Here is a 21,289-nt window from a genome sequence, read left to right as displayed (position 1 = left end):
CCAGGCCCTGGGCCAGAGGTGTGAATTTTGGCAGCCCCAGCCACCTGGGAGAGCCCTGCGGAGGAGTGGGCCCCCCTGCGGCCCGTGGAGCTCTCAGCGAGCCCGTCCCCTCTGCCCGTTCGGGCGGCCCTCGGGTAGGCCCGAGTTTCCGGTTATCGCTTCTCGGCCTTTTGGCTAAGATCAAGTGTAGTATCTGTTCTTATCAGTTTAATATCTGATACGTCCCCTATCTGGGACCATATATTAAATGGATTTTTAGAACAGGGAGATGGAAGAAGAGCTTGCTCTGTCCACTCCACGCATCGACCTGGTATTGCAGTACCTCCAGGACCGGTGCACCCCTCTTATGCGGTTTTCCAAAAGCAGACATAAGAAGAAGAGAAATGACTACGACAAGCAGTCACTCTCCTTTCTTTCCCCAAGAAGGAAAGGAAAGGGCACAAGGTCACACCTGTGATGGGAGTGATCGAGGCCCATCCCAGTGGTCCTAACCAGCCTTGGCCTTGGCTCCTGCAGACCAGACGGCAGCCTGCTGGCTTCATTGTGTTGTGTGTTATTGTTGTTGTCCTCCTCCTCATTGTGCCTTATCTGTGTTTGTTGCTGATAACTCCTAACGAGGTGTGAAAAGCCTCATTCCATTAAAGGTGTTTTTAACCCTGGGTGTGCCTGTGTGCTTTTGTTTGGTGCGTGTCACTTTCTTGCTTTTCATTCTTGCTGGGCTTGCCTGGATGGGACGACGTGCCCAATGGCCTGAAAAGAAGCGAGGAGAGTCAGCAAGCTCTCTGTCTCTCCATCCGAAGGAAAGCAGGAAGTCAGCTGGCTGGGAAGCCGAGCTTTCAGCCCGTCCGAAGGAGGAAGGAGGGAGGCCTGGCTGGAAGCAACCCGAGAGAGAGAGCTGCTGCTCTGCTCAGCTCGACTCTGGGACGGCCGCTCGAGCTGCCGCACGGATATGCCATGCCAAGGCCTGTGTCTCCCTCTAGTGGCCCGCCTCGCCGCGTCGCCCTAGAGGCGGGGCCATGCAAACGACCGTGCTGCTGATTTCTCCCCAAACCAGCAGCACCTGCTGGTGCCCACTTGGGCTAGAGGAGGAGCAGACTGGGCCCAGGGGATGGAAGCCAAGTGTCCAGGGAGGGAGTGGAGGCAGGGGAGCCAGGCCCTGGGCCAGAGGTGTGAATTTTGGCAGCCCCAGCCACCTGGGAGAGCCCTGCGGAGGAGTGGGCCCCCTGCGGCCCGTGGAGCTCTCAGCGAGCCCGTCCCCTCTGCCCGTTCGGGCGGCCCTCGGGTAGGCCCGAGTTTCCGGTTATCGCTTCTCGGCCTTTTGGCTAAGATCAAGTGTAGTATCTGTTCTTATCAGTTTAATATCTGATACGTCCCCTATCTGGGGACCATATATTAAATGGATTTTTAGAACAGGGAGATGGAAGAAGAGCTTGCTCTGTCCACTCCACGCATCGACCTGGTATTGCAGTACCTCCAGGACCGGTGCACCCCTCTTATGCGGTTTTCCAAAAGCAGACATAGAAGAAGAGAAATGACTACGACAAGCAGTCACTCTCCTTTCTTTCCCCAAGAAGGAAAGGAAAGGGCACAAGGTCACACCTGTGATGGGAGTGATCGAGGCCCATCCCAGTGGTCCTAACCAGCCTTGGCCTTGGCTCCTGCAGACCAGACGGCAGCCTGCTGGCTTCATTGTGTTGTGTGTTATTGTTGTTGTCCTCCTCCTCATTGTGCCTTATCTGTGTTTGTTGCTGATAACTCCTAACGAGGTGTGAAAAGCCTCATTCCATTAAAGGTGTTTTTAACCTGGGTGTGCCTGTGTGCTTTTTGTTTGGTGCGTGTCACTTTCTTGCTTTCATTCTTGCTGGGCTTGCCTGGATGGGACGACGTGCCCAATGGCCTGAAAAGAAGCGAGGAGAGTCAGCAAGCTCTCTGTCTCTCCATCCGAAGGAAAGCAGGAAGTCAGCTGGCTGGGAAGCCGAGCTTTCAGCCCGTCCGAAGGAGGAAGGAGGGAGGCCTGGCTGGAAGCAACCCGAGAGAGAGAGCTGCTGCTCTGCTCAGCTCGACTCTGGGACGGCCGCTCGAGCTGCCGCACGGATATGCCATGCCAAGGCCTGTGTCTCCCTCTAGTGGCCCGCCTCGCCCGCGTCGCCCTAGAGGCGGGGCCATGCAAACGACCGTGCTGCTGATTTCTCCCCAAACCAGCAGCACCTGCTGGTGCCCACTTGGGCTAGAGGAGGAGCAGACTGGCCCAGGGGATGGAAGCCAAGTGTCCAGGGAGGGAGTGGAGGCAGGGGAGCCAGGCCCTGGGCCAGAGGTGTGAATTTTGGCAGCCCCAGCCACCTGGGAGAGCCCTGCGGAGGAGTGGGCCCCCTGCGGCCCGTGGAGCTCTCAGCGAGCCCGTCCCCTCTGCCCGTTCGGGCGGCCCTCGGGTAGGCCCGAGTTTCCGGTTATCGCTTCTCGGCCTTTTGGCTAAGATCAAGTGTAGTATCTGTTCTTATCAGTTTAATATCTGATACGTCCCCTATCTGGGGACCATATATTAAATGGATTTTTAGAACAGGGAGATGGAAGAAGAGCTTGCTCTGTCCACTCCACGCATCGACCTGGTATTGCAGTACCTCCAGGACCGGTGCACCCCTCTTATGCGGTTTTCCAAAAGCAGACATAGAAGAAGAGAAATGACTACGACAAGCAGTCACTCTCCTTTCTTTCCCCAAGAAGGAAAGGAAAGGGCACAAGGTCACACCTGTGATGGGAGTGATCGAGGCCCATCCCAGTGGTCCTAACCAGCCTTGGCCTTGGCTCCTGCAGACCAGACGGCAGCCTGCTGGCTTCATTGTGTTGTGTGTTATTGTTGTTGTCCTCCTCCTCATTGTGCCTTATCTGTGTTTGTTGCTGATAACTCCTAACGAGGTGTGAAAAGCCTCATTCCATTAAAGGTGTTTTTAACCCTGGGTGTGCCTGTGTGCTTTTGTTTGGTGCGTGTCACTTTCTTGCTTTCATTCTTGCTGGGCTTGCCTGGATGGGACGACGTGCCCAATGGCCTGAAAAGAAGCGAGGAGAGTCAGCAAGCTCTCTGTCTCTCCATCCGAAGGAAAGCAGGAAGTCAGCTGGCTGGGAAGCCGAGCTTTCAGCCCGTCCGAAGGAGGAAGGGAGGGAGGCCTGGCTGGAAGCAACCCGAGAGAGAGAGCTGCTGCTCTGCTCAGCTCGACTCTGGGACGGCCGCTCGAGCTGCCGCACGGATATGCCATGCCAAGGCCTGTGTCTCCCTCTAGTGGCCCGCCTCGCCCGCGTCGCCCTAGAGGCGGGGCCATGCAAACGACCGTGCTGCTGATTTCTCCCCAAACCAGCAGCACCTGCTGGTGCCCACTTGGGCTAGAGGAGGAGCAGACTGGGCCCAGGGGATGGAAGCCAAGTGTCCAGGGAGGGAGTGGAGGCAGGGGAGCCAGGCCCTGGGCCAGAGGTGTGAATTTTGGCAGCCCCAGCCACCTGGGAGAGCCCTGCGGAGGAGTGGGCCCCCTGCGGCCCGTGGAGCTCTCAGCGAGCCCGTCCCCTCTGCCCGTTCGGGCGGCCCTCGGGTAGGCCCGAGTTTCCGGTTATCGCTTCTCGGCCTTTTGGCTAAGATCAAGTGTAGTATCTGTTCTTATCAGTTTAATATCTGATACGTCCCCTATCTGGGGACCATATATTAAATGGATTTTTAGAACAGGGAGATGGAAGAAGAGCTTGCTCTGTCCACTCCACGCATCGACCTGGTATTGCAGTACCTCCAGGACCGGTGCACCCCTCTTATGCGGTTTTCCAAAAGCAGACATAGAAGAAGAGAAATGACTACGACAAGCAGTCACTCTCCTTTCTTTCCCCAAGAAGGAAAGGAAAGGGCACAAGGTCACACCTGTGATGGGAGTGATCGAGGCCCATCCCAGTGGTCCTAACCAGCCTTGGCCTTGGCTCCTGCAGACCAGACGGCAGCCTGCTGGCTTCATTGTGTTGTGTGTTATTGTTGTTGTCCTCCTCCTCATTGTGCCTTATCTGTGTTTGTTGCTGATAACTCCTAACGAGGTGTGAAAAGCCTCATTCCATTAAAGGTGTTTTTAACCCTGGGTGTGCCTGTGTGCTTTTGTTTGGTGCGTGTCACTTTCTTGCTTTCATTCTTGCTGGGCTTGCCTGGATGGGACGACGTGCCCAATGGCCTGAAAAGAAGCGAGGAGAGTCAGCAAGCTCTCTGTCTCTCCATCCGAAGGAAAGCAGGAAGTCAGCTGGCTGGGAAGCCGAGCTTTCAGCCCGTCCGAAGGAGGAAGGAGGGAGGCCTGGCTGGAAGCAACCCGAGAGAGAGAGCTGCTGCTCTGCTCAGCTCGACTCTGGGACGGCCGCTCGAGCTGCCGCACGGATATGCCATGCCAAGGCCTGTGTCTCCCTCTAGTGGCCCGCCTCGCCCGCGTCGCCCTAGAGGCGGGGCCATGCAAACGACCGTGCTGCTGATTTCTCCCCAAACCAGCAGCACCTGCTGGTGCCCACTTGGGCTAGAGGAGGAGCAGACTGGGCCCAGGGGATGGAAGCCAAGTGTCCAGGGAGGGAGTGGAGGCAGGGGAGCCAGGCCCTGGGCCAGAGGTGTGAATTTTGGCAGCCCCAGCCACCTGGGAGAGCCCTGCGGAGGAGTGGGCCCCCTGCGGCCCGTGGAGCTCTCAGCGAGCCCGTCCCCTCTGCCCGTTCGGGCGGCCCTCGGGTAGGCCCGAGTTTCCGGTTATCGCTTCTCGGCCTTTTGGCTAAGATCAAGTGTAGTATCTGTTCTTATCAGTTTAATATCTGATACGTCCCCTATCTGGGGACCATATATTAAATGGATTTTTAGAACAGGGAGATGGAAGAAGAGCTTGCTCTGTCCACTCCACGCATCGACCTGGTATTGCAGTACCTCCAGGACCGGTGCACCCCTCTTATGCGGTTTTCCAAAAGCAGACATAGAAGAAGAGAAATGACTACGACAAGCAGTCACTCTCCTTTCTTTCCCCAAGAAGGAAAGGAAAGGGCACAAGGTCACACCTGTGATGGGAGTGATCGAGGCCCATCCCAGTGGTCCTAACCAGCCTTGGCCTTGGCTCCTGCAGACCAGACGGCAGCCTGCTGGCTTCATTGTGTTGTGTGTTATTGTTGTTGTCCTCCTCCTCATTGTGCCTTATCTGTGTTTGTTGCTGATAACTCCTAACGAGGTGTGAAAAGCCTCATTCCATTAAAGGTGTTTTTAACCCTGGGTGTGCCTGTGTGCTTTTGTTTGGTGCGTGTCACTTTCTTGCTTTCATTCTTGCTGGGCTTGCCTGGATGGGACGACGTGCCCAATGGCCTGAAAAGAAGCGAGGAGAGTCAGCAAGCTCTCTGTCTCTCCATCCGAAGGAAAGCAGGAAGTCAGCTGGCTGGGAAGCCGAGCTTTCAGCCCGTCCGAAGGAGGAAGGAGGGAGGCCTGGCTGGAAGCAACCCGAGAGAGAGAGCTGCTGCTCTGCTCAGCTCGACTCTGGGACGGCCGCTCGAGCTGCCGCACGGATATGCCATGCCAAGGCCTGTGTCTCCCTCTAGTGGCCCGCCTCGCCCGCGTCGCCCTAGAGGCGGGGCCATGCAAACGACCGTGCTGCTGATTTCTCCCCAAACCAGCAGCACCTGCTGGTGCCCACTTGGGCTAGAGGAGGAGCAGACTGGGCCCAGGGGATGGAAGCCAAGTGTCCAGGGAGGGAGTGGAGGCAGGGGAGCCAGGCCCTGGGCCAGAGGTGTGAATTTTGGCAGCCCCAGCCACCTGGGAGAGCCCTGCGGAGGAGTGGGCCCCTGCGGCCCGTGGAGCTCTCAGCGAGCCCGTCCCCTCTGCCCGTTCGGGCGGCCCTCGGGTAGGCCCGAGTTTCCGGTTATCGCTTCTCGGCCTTTTGGCTAAGATCAAGTGTAGTATCTGTTCTTATCAGTTTAATATCTGATACGTCCCCTATCTGGGGACCATATATTAAATGGATTTTTAGAACAGGGAGATGGAAGAAGAGCTTGCTCTGTCCACTCCACGCATCGACCTGGTATTGCAGTACCTCCAGGACCGGTGCACCCCTCTTATGCGGTTTTCCAAAAGCAGACATAGAAGAAGAGAAATGACTACGACAAGCAGTCACTCTCCTTTCTTTCCCCAAGAAGGAAAGGAAAGGGCACAAGGTCACACCTGTGATGGGAGTGATCGAGGCCCATCCCAGTGGTCCTAACCAGCCTTGGCCTTGGCTCCTGCAGACCAGACGGCAGCCTGCTGGCTTCATTGTGTTGTGTGTTATTGTTGTTGTCCTCCTCCTCATTGTGCCTTATCTGTGTTTGTTGCTGATAACTCCTAACGAGGTGTGAAAAGCCTCATTCCATTAAAGGTGTTTTTAACCCTGGGTGTGCCTGTGTGCTTTTGTTTGGTGCGTGTCACTTTCTTGCTTTCATTCTTGCTGGGCTTGCCTGGATGGGACGACGTGCCCAATGGCCTGAAAAGAAGCGAGGAGAGTCAGCAAGCTCTCTGTCTCTCCATCCGAAGGAAAGCAGGAAGTCAGCTGGCTGGGAAGCCGAGCTTTCAGCCCGTCCGAAGGAGGAAGGAGGGAGGCCTGGCTGGAAGCAACCCGAGAGAGAGAGCTGCTGCTCTGCTCAGCTCGACTCTGGGACGGCCGCTCGAGCTGCCGCACGGATATGCCATGCCAAGGCCTGTGTCTCCCTCTAGTGGCCCGCCTCGCCCGCGTCGCCCTAGAGGCGGGGCCATGCAAACGACCGTGCTGCTGATTTCTCCCCAAACCAGCAGCACCTGCTGGTGCCCACTTGGGCTAGAGGAGGAGCAGACTGGGCCCAGGGGATGGAAGCCAAGTGTCCAGGGAGGGAGTGGAGGCAGGGGAGCCAGGCCCTGGGCCAGAGGTGTGAATTTTGGCAGCCCCAGCCACCTGGGAGAGCCCTGCGGAGGAGTGGGCCCCCTGCGGCCCGTGGAGCTCTCAGCGAGCCCGTCCCCTCTGCCCGTTCGGGCGGCCCTCGGGTAGGCCCGAGTTTCCGGTTATCGCTTCTCGGCCTTTTGGCTAAGATCAAGTGTAGTATCTGTTCTTATCAGTTTAATATCTGATACGTCCCCTATCTGGGGACCATATATTAAATGGATTTTTAGAACAGGGAGATGGAAGAAGAGCTTGCTCTGTCCACTCCACGCATCGACCTGGTATTGCAGTACCTCCAGGACCGGTGCACCCCTCTTATGCGGTTTTCCAAAAGCAGACATAGAAGAAGAGAAATGACTACGACAAGCAGTCACTCTCCTTTCTTTCCCCAAGAAGGAAAGGAAAGGGCACAAGGTCACACCTGTGATGGGAGTGATCGAGGCCCATCCCAGTGGTCCTAACCAGCCTTGGCCTTGGCTCCTGCAGACCAGACGGCAGCCTGCTGGCTTCATTGTGTTGTGTGTTATTGTTGTTGTCCTCCTCCTCATTGTGCCTTATCTGTGTTTGTTGCTGATAACTCCTAACGAGGTGTGAAAAGCCTCATTCCATTAAAGGTGTTTTTAACCCTGGGTGTGCCTGTGTGCTTTTGTTTGGTGCGTGTCACTTTCTTGCTTTCATTCTTGCTGGGCTTGCCTGGATGGGACGACGTGCCCAATGGCCTGAAAAGAAGCGAGGAGAGTCAGCAAGCTCTCTGTCTCTCCATCCGAAGGAAAGCAGGAAGTCAGCTGGCTGGGAAGCCGAGCTTTCAGCCCGTCCGAAGGAGGAAGGAGGGAGGCCTGGCTGGAAGCAACCCGAGAGAGAGAGCTGCTGCTCTGCTCAGCTCGACTCTGGGACGGCCGCTCGAGCTGCCGCACGGATATGCCATGCCAAGGCCTGTGTCTCCCTCTAGTGGCCCGCCTCGCCCGCGTCGCCCTAGAGGCGGGGCCATGCAAACGACCGTGCTGCTGATTTCTCCCCAAACCAGCAGCACCTGCTGGTGCCCACTTGGGCTAGAGGAGGAGCAGACTGGGCCCAGGGGATGGAAGCCAAGTGTCCAGGGAGGGAGTGGAGGCAGGGGAGCCAGGCCCTGGGCCAGAGGTGTGAATTTTGGCAGCCCCAGCCACCTGGGAGAGCCCTGCGGAGGAGTGGGCCCCCTGCGGCCCGTGGAGCTCTCAGCGAGCCCGTCCCCTCTGCCCGTTCGGGCGGCCCTCGGGTAGGCCCGAGTTTCCGGTTATCGCTTCTCGGCCTTTTGGCTAAGATCAAGTGTAGTATCTGTTCTTATCAGTTTAATATCTGATACGTCCCCTATCTGGGGACCATATATTAAATGGATTTTTAGAACAGGGAGATGGAAGAAGAGCTTGCTCTGTCCACTCCACGCATCGACCTGGTATTGCAGTACCTCCAGGACCGGTGCACCCCTCTTATGCGGTTTTCCAAAAGCAGACATAGAAGAAGAGAAATGACTACGACAAGCAGTCACTCTCCTTTCTTTCCCCAAGAAGGAAAGGAAAGGGCACAAGGTCACACCTGTGATGGGAGTGATCGAGGCCCATCCAGTGGTCCTAACCAGCCTTGGCCTTGGCTCCTGCAGACCAGACGGCAGCCTGCTGGCTTCATTGTGTTGTGTGTTATTGTTGTTGTCCTCCTCCTCATTGTGCCTTATCTGTGTTTGTTGCTGATAACTCCTAACGAGGTGTGAAAAGCCTCATTCCATTAAAGGTGTTTTTAACCCTGGGTGTGCCTGTGTGCTTTTGTTTGGTGCGTGTCACTTTCTTGCTTTCATTCTTGCTGGGCTTGCCTGGATGGGACGACGTGCCCAATGGCCTGAAAAGAAGCGAGGAGAGTCAGCAAGCTCTCTGTCTCTCCATCCGAAGGAAAGCAGGAAGTCAGCTGGCTGGGAAGCCGAGCTTTCAGCCCGTCCGAAGGAGGAAGGAGGGAGGCCTGGCTGGAAGCAACCCGAGAGAGAGAGCTGCTGCTCTGCTCAGCTCGACTCTGGGACGGCCGCTCGAGCTGCCGCACGGATATGCCATGCCAAGGCCTGTGTCTCCCTCTAGTGGCCCGCCTCGCCCGCGTCGCCCTAGAGGCGGGGCCATGCAAACGACCGTGCTGCTGATTTCTCCCCAAACCAGCAGCACCTGCTGGTGCCCACTTGGGCTAGAGGAGGAGCAGACTGGGCCCAGGGGATGGAAGCCAAGTGTCCAGGGAGGGAGTGGAGGCAGGGGAGCCAGGCCCTGGGCCAGAGGTGTGAATTTTGGCAGCCCCAGCCACCTGGGAGAGCCCTGCGGAGGAGTGGGCCCCCTGCGGCCCGTGGAGCTCTCAGCGAGCCCGTCCCCTCTGCCCGTTCGGGCGGCCCTCGGGTAGGCCCGAGTTTCCGGTTATCGCTTCTCGGCCTTTTGGCTAAGATCAAGTGTAGTATCTGTTCTTATCAGTTTAATATCTGATACGTCCCCTATCTGGGGACCATATATTAAATGGATTTTTAGAACAGGGAGATGGAAGAAGAGCTTGCTCTGTCCACTCCACGCATCGACCTGGTATTGCAGTACCTCCAGGACCGGTGCACCCTCTTATGCGGTTTTCCAAAAGCAGACATAGAAGAAGAGAAATGACTACGACAAGCAGTCACTCTCCTTTCTTTCCCCAAGAAGGAAAGGAAAGGGCACAAGGTCACACCTGTGATGGGAGTGATCGAGGCCCATCCCAGTGGTCCTAACCAGCCTTGGCCTTGGCTCCTGCAGACCAGACGGCAGCCTGCTGGCTTCATTGTGTTGTGTGTTATTGTTGTTGTCCTCCTCCTCATTGTGCCTTATCTGTGTTTGTTGCTGATAACTCCTAACGAGGTGTGAAAAGCCTCATTCCATTAAAGGTGTTTTTAACCCTGGGTGTGCCTGTGTGCTTTTGTTTGGTGCGTGTCACTTTCTTGCTTTCATTCTTGCTGGGCTTGCCTGGATGGGACGACGTGCCCAATGGCCTGAAAAGAAGCGAGGAGAGTCAGCAAGCTCTCTGTCTCTCCATCCGAAGGAAAGCAGGAAGTCAGCTGGCTGGGAAGCCGAGCTTTCAGCCCGTCCGAAGGAGGAAGGAGGGAGGCCTGGCTGGAAGCAACCCGAGAGAGAGAGCTGCTGCTCTGCTCAGCTCGACTCTGGGACGGCCGCTCGAGCTGCCGCACGGATATGCCATGCCAAGGCCTGTGTCTCCCTCTAGTGGCCCGCCTCGCCCGCGTCGCCCTAGAGGCGGGGCCATGCAAACGACCGTGCTGCTGATTTCTCCCCAAACCAGCAGCACCTGCTGGTGCCCACTTGGGCTAGAGGAGGAGCAGACTGGGCCCAGGGGATGGAAGCCAAGTGTCCAGGGAGGGAGTGGAGGCAGGGGAGCCAGGCCCTGGGCCAGAGGTGTGAATTTTGGCAGCCCCAGCCACCTGGGAGAGCCCTGCGGAGGAGTGGGCCCCCTGCGGCCCGTGGAGCTCTCAGCGAGCCCGTCCCCTCTGCCCGTTCGGGCGGCCCTCGGGTAGGCCCGAGTTTCCGGTTATCGCTTCTCGGCCTTTTGGCTAAGATCAAGTGTAGTATCTGTTCTTATCAGTTTAATATCTGATACGTCCCCTATCTGGGGACCATATATTAAATGGATTTTTAGAACAGGGAGATGGAAGAAGAGCTTGCTCTGTCCACTCCACGCATCGACCTGGTATTGCAGTACCTCCAGGACCGGTGCACCCTCTTATGCGGTTTTCCAAAAGCAGACATAGAAGAAGAGAAATGACTACGACAAGCAGTCACTCTCCTTTCTTTCCCCAAGAAGGAAAGGAAAGGGCACAAGGTCACACCTGTGATGGGAGTGATCGAGGCCCATCCCAGTGGTCCTAACCAGCCTTGGCCTTGGCTCCTGCAGACCAGACGGCAGCCTGCTGGCTTCATTGTGTTGTGTGTTATTGTTGTTGTCCTCCTCCTCATTGTGCCTTTATCTGTGTTTGTTGCTGATAACTCCTAACGAGGTGTGAAAAGCCTCATTCCATTAAAGGTGTTTTTAACCCTGGGTGTGCCTGTGTGCTTTTGTTTGGTGCGTGTCACTTTCTTGCTTTCATTCTTGCTGGGCTTGCCTGGATGGGACGACGTGCCCAATGGCCTGAAAAGAAGCGAGGAGAGTCAGCAAGCTCTCTGTCTCTCCATCCGAAGGAAAGCAGGAAGTCAGCTGGCTGGGAAGCCGAGCTTTCAGCCCGTCCGAAGGAGGAAGGAGGGAGGCCTGGCTGGAAGCAACCCGAGAGAGAGAGCTGCTGCTCTGCTCAGCTCGACTCTGGGACGGCCGCTCGAGCTGCCGCACGGATATGCCATGCCAAGGCCTGTGTCTCCCTCTAGTGGCCCGCCTCGCCCGCGTCGCCCTAGAGGCGGGGCCATGCAAACGACCGTGCTGCTGATTTCTCCCCAAACCAGCAGCACCTGCTGGTGCCCACTTGGGCTAGAGGAGGAGCAGACTGGGCCCAGGGGATGGAAGCCAAGTGTCCAGGGAGGGAGTGGAGGCAGGGGAGCCAGGCCCTGGGCCAGAGGTGTGAATTTTGGCAGCCCCAGCCACCTGGGAGAGCCCTGCGGAGGAGTGGGCCCCCTGCGGCCCGTGGAGCTCTCAGCGAGCCCGTCCCCTCTGCCCGTTCGGGCGGCCCTCGGGTAGGCCCGAGTTTCCGGTTATCGCTTCTCGGCCTTTTGGCTAAGATCAAGTGTAGTATCTGTTCTTATCAGTTTAATATCTGATACGTCCCCTATCTGGGGACCATATATTAAATGGATTTTTAGAACAGGGAGATGGAAGAAGAGCTTGCTCTGTCCACTCCACGCATCGACCTGGTATTGCAGTACCTCCAGGACTGGTGCACCCCTCTTATGCGGTTTTCCAAAAGCAGACATAGAAGAAGAGAAATGACTACGACAAGCAGTCACTCTCCTTTCTTTCCCCAAGAAGGAAAGGAAAGGGCACAAGGTCACACCTGTGATGGGAGTGATCGAGGCCCATCCCAGTGGTCCTAACCAGCCTTGGCCTTGGCTCCTGCAGACCAGACGGCAGCCTGCTGGCTTCATTGTGTTGTGTGTTATTGTTGTTGTCCTCCTCCTCATTGTGCCTTATCTGTGTTTGTTGCTGATAACTCCTAACGAGGTGTGAAAAGCCTCATTCCATTAAAGGTGTTTTTAACCCTGGGTGTGCCTGTGTGCTTTTGTTTGGTGCGTGTCACTTTCTTGCTTTCATTCTTGCTGGGCTTGCCTGGATGGGACGACGTGCCCAATGGCCTGAAAAGAAGCGAGGAGAGTCAGCAAGCTCTCTGTCTCTCCATCCGAAGGAAAGCAGGAAGTCAGCTGGCTGGGAAGCCGAGCTTTCAGCCCGTCCGAAGGAGGAAGGAGGGAGGCCTGGCTGGAAGCAACCCGAGAGAGAGAGCTGCTGCTCTGCTCAGCTCGACTCTGGGACGGCCGCTCGAGCTGCCGCACGGATATGCCATGCCAAGGCCTGTGTCTCCCTCTAGTGGCCCGCCTCGCCCGCGTCGCCCTAGAGGCGGGGCCATGCAAACGACCGTGCTGCTGATTTCTCCCCAAACCAGCAGCACCTGCTGGTGCCCACTTGGGCTAGAGGAGGAGCAGACTGGGCCCAGGGGATGGAAGCCAAGTGTCCAGGGAGGGAGTGGAGGCAGGGGAGCCAGGCCCTGGGCCAGAGGTGTGAATTTTGGCAGCCCCAGCCACCTGGGAGAGCCCTGCGGAGGAGTGGGCCCCCTGCGGCCCGTGGAGCTCTCAGCGAGCCCGTCCCCTCTGCCCGTTCGGGCGGCCCTCGGGTAGGCCCGAGTTTCCGGTTATCGCTTCTCGGCCTTTTGGCTAAGATCAAGTGTAGTATCTGTTCTTATCAGTTTAATATCTGATACGTCCCCTATCTGGGGACCATATATTAAATGGATTTTTAGAACAGGGAGATGGAAGAAGAGCTTGCTCTGTCCACTCCACGCATCGACCTGGTATTGCAGTACCTCCAGGACCGGTGCACCCCTCTTATGCGGTTTTCCAAAAGCAGACATAGAAGAAGAGAAATGACTACGACAAGCAGTCACTCTCCTTTCTTTCCCCAAGAAGGAAAGGAAAGGGCACAAGGTCACACCTGTGATGGGAGTGATCGAGGCCCATCCCAGTGGTCCTAACCAGCCTTGGCCTTGGCTCCTGCAGACCAGACGGCAGCCTGCTGGCTTCATTGTGTTGTGTGTTATTGTTGTTGTCCTCCTCCTCATTGTGCCTTATCTGTGTTTGTTGCTGATAACTCCTAACGAGGTGTGAAAAGCCTCATTCCATTAAAGGTGTTTTTAACCCTGGGTGTGCCTGTGTGCTTTTGTTTGGTGCGTGTCACTTTCTTGCTTTCATTCTTGCTGGGCTTGCCTGGATGGGACGACGTGCCCAATGGCCTGAAAAGAAGCGAGGAGAGTCAGCAAGCTCTCTGTCTCTCCATCCGAAGGAAAGCAGGAAGTCAGCTGGCTGGGAAGCCGAGCTTTCAGCCCGTCCGAAGGAGGAAGGAGGGAGGCCTGGCTGGAAGCAACCCGAGAGAGAGAGCTGCTGCTCTGCTCAGCTCGACTCTGGGACGGCCGCTCGAGCTGCCGCACGGATATGCCATGCCAAGGCCTGTGTCTCCCTCTAGTGGCCCGCCTCGCCCGCGTCGCCCTAGAGGCGGGGCCATGCAAACGACCGTGCTGCTGATTTCTCCCCAAACCAGCAGCACCTGCTGGTGCCCACTTGGGCTAGAGGAGGAGCAGACTGGGCCCAGGGGATGGAAGCCAAGTGTCCAGGGAGGGAGTGGAGGCAGGGGAGCCAGGCCCTGGGCCAGAGGTGTGAATTTTGGCAGCCCCAGCCACCTGGGAGAGCCCTGCGGAGGAGTGGGCCCCCTGCGGCCCGTGGAGCTCTCAGCGAGCCCGTCCCCTCTGCCCGTTCGGGCGGCCCTCGGGTAGGCCCGAGTTTCCGGTTATCGCTTCTCGGCCTTTTGGCTAAGATCAAGTGTAGTATCTGTTCTTATCAGTTTAATATCTGATACGTCCCCTATCTGGGGACCATATATTAAATGGATTTTTAGAACAGGGAGATGGAAGAAGAGCTTGCTCTGTCCACTCCACGCATCGACCTGGTATTGCAGTACCTCCAGGACCGGTGCACCCCTCTTATGCGGTTTTCCAAAAGCAGACATAGAAGAAGAGAAATGACTACGACAAGCAGTCACTCTCCTTTCTTTCCCCAAGAAGGAAAGGAAAGGGCACAAGGTCACACCTGTGATGGGAGTGATCGAGGCCCATCCCAGTGGTCCTAACCAGCCTTGGCCTTGGCTCCTGCAGACCAGACGGCAGCCTGCTGGCTTCATTGTGTTGTGTGTTATTGTTGTTGTCCTCCTCCTCATTGTGCCTTATCTGTGTTTGTTGCTGATAACTCCTAACGAGGTGTGAAAAGCCTCATTCCATTAAAGGTGTTTTTAACCCTGGGTGTGCCTGTGTGCTTTTGTTTGGTGCGTGTCACTTTCTTGCTTTCATTCTTGCTGGGCTTGCCTGGATGGGACGACGTGCCCAATGGCCTGAAAAGAAGCGAGGAGAGTCAGCAAGCTCTCTGTCTCTCCATCCGAAGGAAAGCAGGAAGTCAGCTGGCTGGGAAGCCGAGCTTTCAGCCCGTCCGAAGGAGGAAGGAGGGAGGCCTGGCTGGAAGCAACCCGAGAGAGAGAGCTGCTGCTCTGCTCAGCTCGACTCTGGGACGGCCGCTCGAGCTGCCGCACGGATATGCCATGCCAAGGCCTGTGTCTCCCTCTAGTGGCCCGCCTCGCCCGCGTCGCCCTAGAGGCGGGGCCATGCAAACGACCGTGCTGCTGATTTCTCCCCAAACCAGCAGCACCTGCTGGTGCCCACTTGGGCTAGAGGAGGAGCAGACTGGGCCCAGGGGATGGAAGCCAAGTGTCCAGGGAGGGAGTGGAGGCAGGGGAGCCAGGCCCTGGGCCAGAGGTGTGAATTTTGGCAGCCCCAGCCACCTGGGAGAGCCCTGCGGAGGAGTGGGCCCCCTGCGGCCCGTGGAGCTCTCAGCGAGCCCGTCCCTCTGCCCGTTCGGGCGGCCCTCGGGTAGGCCCGAGTTTCCGGTTATCGCTTCTCGGCCTTTTGGCTAAGATCAAGTGTAGTATCTGTTCTTATCAGTTTAATATCTGATACGTCCCCTATCTGGGACCATATATTAAATGGATTTTTAGAACAGGGAGATGGAAGAAGAGCTTGCTCTGTCCACTCCACGCATCGACCTGGTATTGCAGTACCTCCAGGACCGGTGCACCCCTCTTATGCGGTTTTCCAAAAGCAGACATAGAAGAAGAGAAATGACTACGACAAGCAGTCACTCTCCTTTCTTTCCCCAAGAAGGAAAGGAAAGGGCACAAGGTCACACCTGTGATGGGAGTGATCGAGGCCCATCCCAGTGGTCCTAACCAGCCTTGGCCTTGGCTCCTGCAGACCAGACGGCAGCCTGCTGGCTTCATTGTGTTGTGTGTTATTGTTGTTGTCCTCCTCCTCATTGTGCCTTATCTGTGTTTGTTGCTGATAACTCCTAACGAGGTGTGAAAAGCCTCATTCCATTAAAGGTGTTTTTAACCCTGGGTGTGCCTGTGTGCTTTTGTTTGGTGCGTGTCACTTTCTTGCTTTCATTCTTGCTGGGCTTGCCTGGATGGGACGACGTGCCCAATGGCCTGAAAAGAAGCGAGGAGAGTCAGCAAGCTCTCTGTCTCTCCATCCGAAGGAAAGCAGGAAGTCAGCTGGCTGGGAAGCCGAGCTTTCAGCCCGTCCGAAGGAGGAAGGAGGGAGGCCTGGCTGGAAGCAACCCGAGAGAGAGAGCTGCTGCTCTGCTCAGCTCGACTCTGGGACGGCCGCTCGAGCTGCCGCACGGATATGCCATGCCAAGGCCTGTGTCTCCCTCTAGTGGCCCGCCTCGCCCGCGTCGCCCTAGAGGCGGGGCCATGCAAACGACCGTGCTGCTGATTTCTCCCCAAACCAGCAGCACCTGCTGGTGCCCACTTGGGCTAGAGGAGGAGCAGACTGGGCCCAGGGATGGAAGCCAAGTGTCCAGGGAGGGAGTGGAGGCAGGGGAGCCAGGCCCTGGGCCAGAGGTGTGAATTTTGGCAGCCCCAGCCACCTGGGAGAGCCCTGCGGAGGAGTGGGCCCCCTGCGGCCCGTGGAGCTCTCAGCGAGCCCGTCCCCTCTGCCCGTTCGGGCGGCCCTCGGGTAGGCCCGAGTTTCCGGTTATCGCTTCTCGGCCTTTTGGCTAAGATCAAGTGTAGTATCTGTTCTTATCAGTTTAATATCTGATACGTCCCCTATCTGGGGACCATATATTAAATGGATTTTTAGAACAGGGAGATGGAAGAAGAGCTTGCTCTGTCCACTCCACGCATCGACCTGGTATTGCAGTACCTCCAGGACCGGTGCACCCCTCTTATGCGGTTTTCCAAAAGCAGACATAGAAGAAGAGAAATGACTACGACAAGCAGTCACTCTCCTTTCTTTCCCCAAGAAGGAAAGGAAAGGGCACAAGGTCACACCTGTGATGGGAGTGATCGAGGCCCATCCCAGTGGTCCTAACCAGCCTTGGCCTTGGCTCCTGCAGACCAGACGGCAGCCTGCTGGCTTCATTGTGTTGTGTGTTATTGTTGTTGTCCTCCTCCTCATTGTGCCTTATCTGTGTTTGTTGCTGATAACTCCTAACGAGGTGTGAAAAGCCTCATTCCATTAAAGGTGTTTTTAACCCTGGGTGTGCCTGTGTGCTTTTGTTTGGTGCGTGTCACTTTCTTGCTTTCATTCTTGCTGGGCTTGCCTGGATGGGACGACGTGCCCAATGGCCTGAAAAGAAGCGAGGAGAGTCAGCAAGCTCTCTGTCTCTCCATCCGAAGGAAAGCAGGAAGTCAGCTGGCTGGGAAGCCGAGCTTTCAGCCCGTCCGAAGGAGGAAGGAGGGAGGCCTGGCTGGAAGCAACCCGAGAGAGAGAGCTGCTGCTCTGCTCAGCTCGACTCTGGGACGGCCGCTCGAGCTGCCGCACGGATATGCCATGCCAAGGCCTGTGTCTCCCTCTAGTGGCCCGCCTCGCCCGCGTCGCCCTAGAGGCGGGGCCATGCAAACGACCGTGCTGCTGATTTCTCCCCAAACCAGCAGCACCTGCTGGTGCCCACTTGGGCTAGAGGAGGAGCAGACTGGGCCCAGGGGATGGAAGCCAAGTGTCCAGGGAGGGAGTGGAGGCAGGGGAGCCAGGCCCTGGGCCAGAGGTGTGAATTTTGGCAGCCCCAGCCACCTGGGAGAGCCCTGCGAGGAGTGGGCCCCCTGCGGCCCGTGGAGCTCTCAGCGAGCCCGTCCCCTCTGCCCGTTCGGGCGGCCCTCGGGTAGGCCCGAGTTTCCGGTTATCGCTTCTCGGCCTTTTGGCTAAGATCAAGTGTAGTATCTGTTCTTATCAGTTTAATATCTGATACGTCCCCTATCTGGGGACCATATATTAAATGGATTTTTAGAACAGGGAGATGGAAGAAGAGCTTGCTCTGTCCACTCCACGCATCGACCTGGTATTGCAGTACCTCCAGGACCGGTGCACCCCTCTTATGCGGTTTTCCAAAAGCAGACATAGAAGAAGAGAAATGACTACGACAAGCAGTCACTCTCCTTTCTTTCCCCAAGAAGGAAAGGAAAGGGCACAAGGTCACACCTGTGATGGGAGTGATCGAGGCCCATCCCAGTGGTCCTAACCAGCCTTGGCCTTGGCTCCTGCAGACCAGACGGCAGCCTGCTGGCTTCATTGTGTTGTGTGTTATTGTTGTTGTCCTCCTCCTCATTGTGCCTTATCTGTGTTTGTTGCTGATAACTCCTAACGAGGTGTGAAAAGCCTCATTCCATTAAAGGTGTTTTTAACCCTGGGTGTGCCTGTGTGCTTTTGTTTGGTGCGTGTCACTTTCTTGCTTTCATTCTTGCTGGGCTTGCCTGGATGGGACGACGTGCCCAATGGCCTGAAAAGAAGCGAGGAGAGTCAGCAAGCTCTCTGTCTCTCCATCCGAAGGAAAGCAGGAAGTCAGCTGGCTGGGAAGCCGAGCTTTCAGCCCGTCCGAAGGAGGAAGGAGGGAGGCCTGGCTGGAAGCAACCCGAGAGAGAGAGCTGCTGCTCTGCTCAGCTCGACTCTGGGACGGCCGCTCGAGCTGCCGCACGGATATGCCATGCCAAGGCCTGTGTCTCCCTCTAGTGGCCCGCCTCGCCCGCGTCGCCCTAGAGGCGGGGCCATGCAAACGACCGTGCTGCTGATTTCTCCCCAAACCAGCAGCACCTGCTGGTGCCCACTTGGGCTAGAGGAGGAGCAGACTGGGCCCAGGGGATGGAAGCCAAGTGTCCAGGGAGGGAGTGGAGGCAGGGGAGCCAGGCCCTGGGCCAGAGGTGTGAATTTTGGCAGCCCCAGCCACCTGGGAGAGCCCTGCGGAGGAGTGGGCCCCCTGCGGCCCGTGGAGCTCTCAGCGAGCCCGTCCCCTCTGCCCGTTCGGGCGGCCCTCGGGTAGGCCCGAGTTTCCGGTTATCGCTTCTCGGCCTTTTGGCTAAGATCAAGTGTAGTATCTGTTCTTATCAGTTTAATATCTGATACGTCCCCTATCTGGGGACCATATATTAAATGGATTTTTAGAACAGGGAGATGGAAGAAGAGCTTGCTCTGTCCACTCCACGCATCGACCTGGTATTGCAGTACCTCCAGGACCGGTGCACCCCTCTTATGCGGTTTTCCAAAAGCAGACATAGAAGAAGAGAAATGACTACGACAAGCAGTCACTCTCCTTTCTTTCCCCAAGAAGGAAAGGAAAGGGCACAAGGTCACACCTGTGATGGGAGTGATCGAGGCCCATCCCAGTGGTCCTAACCAGCCTTGGCCTTGGCTCCTGCAGACCAGACGGCAGCCTGCTGGCTTCATTGTGTTGTGTGTTATTGTTGTTGTCCTCCTCCTCATTGTGCCTTATCTGTGTTTGTTGCTGATAACTCCTAACGAGGTGTGAAAAGCCTCATTCCATTAAAGGTGTTTTTTAACCCTGGGTGTGCCTGTGTGCTTTTGTTTGGTGCGTGTCACTTTCTTGCTTTCATTCTTGCTGGGCTTGCCTGGATGGGACGACGTGCCCAATGGCCTGAAAAGAAGCGAGGAGAGTCAGCAAGCTCTCTGTCTCTCCATCCGAAGGAAAGCAGGAAGTCAGCTGGCTGGGAAGCCGAGCTTTCAGCCCGTCCGAAGGAGGAAGGAGGGAGGCCTGGCTGGAAGCAACCCGAGAGAGAGAGCTGCTGCTCTGCTCAGCTCGACTCTGGGACGGCCGCTCGAGCTGCCGCACGGATATGCCATGCCAAGGCCTGTGTCTCCCTCTAGTGGCCCGCCTCGCCCGCGTCGCCCTAGAGGCGGGGCCATGCAAACGACCGTGCTGCTGATTTCTCCCCAAACCAGCAGCACCTGCTGGTGCCCACTTGGGCTAGAGGAGGAGCAGACTGGGCCCAGGGGATGGAAGCCAAGTGTCCAGGGAGGGAGTGGAGGCAGGGGAGCCAGGCCCTGGGCCAGAGGTGTGAATTTTGGCAGCCCCCAGCCACCTGGGAGAGCCCTGCGGAGGAGTGGGCCCCCTGCGGCCCGTGGAGCTCTCAGCGAGCCCGTCCCCTCTGCCCGTTCGGGCGGCCCTCGGGTAGGCCCGAGTTTCCGGTTATCGCTTCTCGGCCTTTTGGCTAAGATCAAGTGTAGTATCTGTTCTTATCAGTTTAATATCTGATACGTCCCCTATCTGGGGACCATATATTAAATGGATTTTTAGAACAGGGAGATGGAAGAAGAGCTTGCTCTGTCCACTCCACGCATCGACCTGGTATTGCAGTACCTCCAGGACCGGTGCACCCCTCTTATGCGGTTTTCCAAAAGCAGACATAGAAGAAGAGAAATGACTACGACAAGCAGTCACTCTCCTTTCTTTCCCCAAGAAGGAAAGGAAAGGGCACAAGGTCACACCTGTGATGGGAGTGATCGAGGCCCATCCCAGTGGTCCTAACCAGCCTTGGCCTTGGCTCCTGCAGACCAGACGGCAGCCTGCTGGCTTCATTGTGTTGTGTGTTATTGTTGTTGTCCTCCTCCTCATTGTGCCTTATCTGTGTTTGTTGCTGATAACTCCTAACGAGGTGTGAAAAGCCTCATTCCATTAAGGTGTTTTTAACCCTGGGTGTGCCTGTGTGCTTTTGTTTGGTGCGTGTCACTTTCTTGCTTTCATTCTTGCTGGGCTTGCCTGGATGGGACGACGTGCCCAATGGCCTGAAAAGAAGCGAGGAGAGTCAGCAAGCTCTCTGTCTCTCCATCCGAAGGAAAGCAGGAAGTCAGCTGGCTGGGAAGCCGAGCTTTCAGCCCGTCCGAAGGAGGAAGGAGGGAGGCCTGGCTGGAAGCAACCCGAGAGAGAGAGCTGCTGCTCTGCTCAGCTCGACTCTGGGACGGCCGCTCGAGCTGCCGCACGGATATGCCATGCCAAGGCCTGTGTCTCCCTCTAGTGGCCCGCCTCGCCCGCGTCGCCCTAGAGGCGGGGCCATGCAAACGACCGTGCTGCTGATTTCTCCCCAAACCAGCAGCACCTGCTGGTGCCCACTTGGGCTAGAGGAGGAGCAGACTGGGCCCAGGGGATGGAAGCCAAGTGTCCAGGGAGGGAGTGGAGGCAGGGGAGCCAGGCCCTGGGCCAGAGGTGTGAATTTTGGCAGCCCCAGCCACCTGGGAGAGCCCTGCGGAGGAGTGGGCCCCCTGCGGCCCGTGGAGCTCTCAGCGAGCCCGTCCCCTCTGCCCGTTCGGGCGGCCCTCGGGTAGGCCCGAGTTTCCGGTTATCGCTTCTCGGCCTTTTGGCTAAGATCAAGTGTAGTATCTGTTCTTATCAGTTTAATATCTGATACGTCCCCTATCTGGGGACCATATATTAAATGGATTTTTAGAACAGGGAGATGGAAGAAGAGCTTGCTCTGTCCACTCCACGCATCGACCTGGTATTGCAGTACCTCCAGGACCGGTGCACCCCTCTTATGCGGTTTTCCAAAAGCAGACATAGAAGAAGAGAAATGACTACGACAAGCAGTCACTCTCCTTTCTTTCCCCAAGAAGGAAAGGAAAGGGCACAAGGTCACACCTGTGATGGGAGTGATCGAGGCCCATCCCAGTGGTCCTAACCAGCCTTGGCCTTGGCTCCTGCAGACCAGACGGCAGCCTGCTGGCTTCATTGTGTTGTGTGTTATTGTTGTTGTCCTCCTCCTCATTGTGCCTTATCTGTGTTTGTTGCTGATAACTCCTAACGAGGTGTGAAAAGCCT

General features: G+C 56.8%; 19 non-coding genes across 19 annotated transcripts; all 19 read left to right on the top strand.

Annotated features, from left to right (window-relative positions):
* Nucleotides 1-154: 154 nt before the first annotated feature.
* LOC149427190 (U2 spliceosomal RNA) lies at nt 155-344 on the top strand. The gene has a single exon (XR_016311431.1). It is a non-coding gene; the product is annotated as a U2 spliceosomal RNA (small nuclear RNA).
* Nucleotides 345-1,302: 958 nt separating this feature from the next.
* Nucleotides 1,303-1,493, top strand: LOC149427189 (U2 spliceosomal RNA). The gene has a single exon (XR_016311425.1). It is a non-coding gene; the product is annotated as a U2 spliceosomal RNA (small nuclear RNA).
* A 956-nt stretch (nt 1,494-2,449) lies between these two features.
* LOC149427188 (U2 spliceosomal RNA) lies at nt 2,450-2,640 on the top strand. Its single transcript, XR_016311424.1, has one exon. It is a non-coding gene; the product is annotated as a U2 spliceosomal RNA (small nuclear RNA).
* Nucleotides 2,641-3,598: 958 nt separating this feature from the next.
* On the top strand, nt 3,599-3,789 carry LOC149427187 (U2 spliceosomal RNA). The gene has a single exon (XR_016311423.1). It is a non-coding gene; the product is annotated as a U2 spliceosomal RNA (small nuclear RNA).
* A 957-nt stretch (nt 3,790-4,746) lies between these two features.
* Nucleotides 4,747-4,937, top strand: LOC149427186 (U2 spliceosomal RNA). Its single transcript, XR_016311422.1, has one exon. It is a non-coding gene; the product is annotated as a U2 spliceosomal RNA (small nuclear RNA).
* A 956-nt stretch (nt 4,938-5,893) lies between these two features.
* Nucleotides 5,894-6,084, top strand: LOC149427185 (U2 spliceosomal RNA). The gene has a single exon (XR_016311420.1). It is a non-coding gene; the product is annotated as a U2 spliceosomal RNA (small nuclear RNA).
* A 957-nt stretch (nt 6,085-7,041) lies between these two features.
* On the top strand, nt 7,042-7,232 carry LOC149427184 (U2 spliceosomal RNA). The gene has a single exon (XR_016311419.1). It is a non-coding gene; the product is annotated as a U2 spliceosomal RNA (small nuclear RNA).
* Nucleotides 7,233-8,189: 957 nt separating this feature from the next.
* On the top strand, nt 8,190-8,380 carry LOC149427183 (U2 spliceosomal RNA). Its single transcript, XR_016311418.1, has one exon. It is a non-coding gene; the product is annotated as a U2 spliceosomal RNA (small nuclear RNA).
* Nucleotides 8,381-9,336: 956 nt separating this feature from the next.
* LOC149427182 (U2 spliceosomal RNA) lies at nt 9,337-9,527 on the top strand. Its single transcript, XR_016311427.1, has one exon. It is a non-coding gene; the product is annotated as a U2 spliceosomal RNA (small nuclear RNA).
* A 956-nt stretch (nt 9,528-10,483) lies between these two features.
* LOC149427181 (U2 spliceosomal RNA) lies at nt 10,484-10,674 on the top strand. The gene has a single exon (XR_016311426.1). It is a non-coding gene; the product is annotated as a U2 spliceosomal RNA (small nuclear RNA).
* A 957-nt stretch (nt 10,675-11,631) lies between these two features.
* Nucleotides 11,632-11,822, top strand: LOC149427180 (U2 spliceosomal RNA). The gene has a single exon (XR_016311428.1). It is a non-coding gene; the product is annotated as a U2 spliceosomal RNA (small nuclear RNA).
* A 957-nt stretch (nt 11,823-12,779) lies between these two features.
* Nucleotides 12,780-12,970, top strand: LOC149427179 (U2 spliceosomal RNA). The gene has a single exon (XR_016311417.1). It is a non-coding gene; the product is annotated as a U2 spliceosomal RNA (small nuclear RNA).
* Nucleotides 12,971-13,927: 957 nt separating this feature from the next.
* On the top strand, nt 13,928-14,118 carry LOC149427178 (U2 spliceosomal RNA). Its single transcript, XR_016311416.1, has one exon. It is a non-coding gene; the product is annotated as a U2 spliceosomal RNA (small nuclear RNA).
* A 956-nt stretch (nt 14,119-15,074) lies between these two features.
* Nucleotides 15,075-15,264, top strand: LOC149427177 (U2 spliceosomal RNA). The gene has a single exon (XR_016311430.1). It is a non-coding gene; the product is annotated as a U2 spliceosomal RNA (small nuclear RNA).
* A 956-nt stretch (nt 15,265-16,220) lies between these two features.
* Nucleotides 16,221-16,411, top strand: LOC149427176 (U2 spliceosomal RNA). Its single transcript, XR_016311415.1, has one exon. It is a non-coding gene; the product is annotated as a U2 spliceosomal RNA (small nuclear RNA).
* A 956-nt stretch (nt 16,412-17,367) lies between these two features.
* On the top strand, nt 17,368-17,558 carry LOC149427175 (U2 spliceosomal RNA). Its single transcript, XR_016311414.1, has one exon. It is a non-coding gene; the product is annotated as a U2 spliceosomal RNA (small nuclear RNA).
* Nucleotides 17,559-18,515: 957 nt separating this feature from the next.
* On the top strand, nt 18,516-18,706 carry LOC149427174 (U2 spliceosomal RNA). The gene has a single exon (XR_016311413.1). It is a non-coding gene; the product is annotated as a U2 spliceosomal RNA (small nuclear RNA).
* Nucleotides 18,707-19,665: 959 nt separating this feature from the next.
* On the top strand, nt 19,666-19,856 carry LOC149427173 (U2 spliceosomal RNA). The gene has a single exon (XR_016311412.1). It is a non-coding gene; the product is annotated as a U2 spliceosomal RNA (small nuclear RNA).
* Nucleotides 19,857-20,812: 956 nt separating this feature from the next.
* LOC149427172 (U2 spliceosomal RNA) lies at nt 20,813-21,003 on the top strand. Its single transcript, XR_016311411.1, has one exon. It is a non-coding gene; the product is annotated as a U2 spliceosomal RNA (small nuclear RNA).
* Nucleotides 21,004-21,289: the final 286 nt, after the last annotated feature.

The sequence above is a fragment of the Staurois parvus genome, unplaced genomic scaffold (assembly GCF_062004578.1).
Source record: "Staurois parvus isolate SC_StPar_1 unplaced genomic scaffold, SC_StPar_1.0 ptg003959l, whole genome shotgun sequence".
NCBI classification, from domain to species: domain Eukaryota; kingdom Metazoa; phylum Chordata; class Amphibia; order Anura; family Ranidae; genus Staurois; species Staurois parvus.
This window is presented reverse-complemented; position numbering and strand designations above follow the sequence as displayed.